Raw genomic sequence first — 2,933 nt, forward strand, 5'->3', positions numbered from 1 at the left:
AGAATGCAATCTCCAATAGCAATTGCAACAAAAGCTAAAACAGACATATGAAATTACATTAAATTAAATAATTTTGGCACAGTAAAAGAAACTAGCATCACACTGAACAAGCAACCTACAGAATGGGAGAAAATTTCTGCAATCTACTAATCTGACAAAGGTCTAATATTCAGAATCTACAGGGAATGTAAACAAATTTTCAAGGACAAAACAAACAACTTCATCAAAAAGTGGGCAAAGTATTTGAGACACTTCTCGAAAGAAAACATTTATGTAGCCAGTAAACATTAAATAAAAGATTACTGATCATTAGAGAAATGCAAACCAAAACCACAATAATATACCAGTCAGAATGGCAATTATTACAAAGTCAAGAAACAACAGATACTGAAAAGGTATTGGAGAAACAGGAAATCTTTTCTATTGTTGGTGAGAATGTAAATTGTTTCAACCACTGTGGAAGACAGTGTGACCATTCCTCAATGAGCTAAAACCAGAAATACCATTTGATCTAGCAATCTCATTACTGGGTATATACATAAAATAATATAAATTATTCTATTATAAAGATACGTGCACATGTATGTTTATTGCAGCACTGTTCACAATGGCAAAGACATGAAATGAACCAAAATGTCCAGCAATAATAGACTGGATAAATAAAATATGGTACATATACACCATGGAATACTATGCAGCCATAATAGGAATGAGATTATGTCATTTGCAGAGACACAGATTATGCTGGAAGCTATCATGCTCAGCAAACTAACATAGGAATAGAAAATCAAACATTACATGTTCTAACTTACAAGTGAGAGTTGAACAATATGAACACATGAATACAAGAAGATGAACAATACACACCTGGGCCTGTTGGGGTTGGAGGGAAGATGGAGCATCAGGACAAAATGTAAGGCATGCAGGGGTTAAAGTTCAGATGGCAGGTCAATAGCTGCAGCAAACCACCATTGCACTCATGTAAAAACCTGCACATTCTGCACATTTATTTCAAAGCTTAAAGTAAGAGTAAGTCAGTCAAGAAATAAATGAACATACAAAAACCAGTAGCATTTTATGTAAAAGCAACCTGAAAAAGCAACAGAAAAGTAACTCCACTTACAATAGCACAAATAAAATACTCAGAAAATAACTAAAACTGAATGATCTCTGTAATAAAATCTTTAAAACACTAATGAAAAAATTGAAGTGGACATCCTCTAATAAAGGTTATTCTATGCTCATTTATTGAAAGCAGTAAAATTGTAAAACATCCTTACTACCAAAGTCAATGTACAGATTGTGAAAATCTGAGACAGGTCTTATTTAACTTAGGAGATCAATTTTGCCAAGTTTGAGGACTCTTGACCACTACACAACCTCAGCCTGTCCTGACCACATGTGCCCAAAGTGGTCAGAGCAAAGTTTGGTTTTATACATTTTAGGGAGACATGAGACAACAATCAAAATACCTAACATGAACATTGGTTTGGTCTGGAAAAGAGAGACAACTTGTAGCAGGGAGGGGGCTTCTAGATCATCAGTAGATAAGAGACAAACTGTGGCTGTCTTATTAGCCTCTTCAAAAGAGGCAATCAGATACACATTTATCTCAGTGTGCAAAGTGGTGACTTTGAATACAATGGGAGGCAGGATTGCCTTAAGCAGCTCCCAGTTAGACTTTTCTTTTTAGCTTAGTGATTTATGGGCCTAAGATATTTACCTTTCACAGATTTAATGCAGTCACTATAAAAAATAACAGCTCCCAGTTAGACTTTTCTTTTTAGCTTAGTGATTTATGGGCCTAAGATATTTACCTTTCACAGATTTAATGCAGTCATTATAAAAAATAACAATAACTTTATTTATATAATTATAAAAAACTATTCTAAAACATATGCCATTATGAAAGTCTCAGAATAGCCAAAACTATTCTGAGCAAAAAGAACACAATGGGAGGAATCACATGATTTGACTTTAAATTATATTATGAAGTGTAGTAACCAAACAGGATGGTATTGACATACAAATAAACACACAGGGCAAGGCAACAGAATAGAGGAACCCCAAAGCAAATTCATACACCTACAGTAAATTTATTTTTGGCAAAATTGCAAAATGAATGTAAGAAAAATGACAGTCTTTTTAAAAACTGTTGTAAAAACAGATATAAATATGGAGAAAAATGAATCCAGGTCCTTACCTCTTATTATATGTGATAAATCAAAACAGATGAAAGACTTAAATATAAGACCTTAAATTATAAATCTACTCCAAAAATCGGGAGCATGAGCTAATGAGCTAGGCAAAAATAGTTTTAAAGTAATATTATACAAGCACTAATAACCAAAGCTTAAATGTGTATGTGGGATCACCAATTTTAAAACCTCCTGCACTAAAAAAAAACAACAAAAAAAAAGCAAAGTGAAGAGACAATACACAGAATGGGAGAAAACATTTGTGAACTACTCATCTAAGAGATTAATAAACATAATACATAAGAAGCTCAAACAACTGCTAGAAATATGATAATTCAATTGAAAAATTAGCAAAAATGCATGAATAAATGCTTTTCAAAAGAAGATATAAAAAAGACAAATATGAATACAAAAAGGCAATCAACATTGATCATCAGAGAAATGCATATTAAAACTACAATGAGATCTTTTCTCACCTCAGTTAAAATTGCTTTTATCCAAAATACAGGCAACAACAAATGCTAACTAGAATGTAGTGTGAAAGAGAACTCTCATTGCTATTAGTACAACAATTACGAAGAACAGTTTTGAATTTTTCAAAACATTTAAAAATAAAGGGACCATATTATTCAGCAATTTTACTTTTGATTAAATGTTTCTGAAAGGAAATCAATATATCAAAGAAATACCTGCACTGTTTACCATACCCAAGATTTGGAAGCAACCCAAGTATTT

This window comes from Gorilla gorilla, chromosome Y, assembly GCF_029281585.2.
Source record: "Gorilla gorilla gorilla isolate KB3781 chromosome Y, NHGRI_mGorGor1-v2.1_pri, whole genome shotgun sequence".
NCBI lineage: Eukaryota > Metazoa > Chordata > Mammalia > Primates > Hominidae > Gorilla > Gorilla gorilla.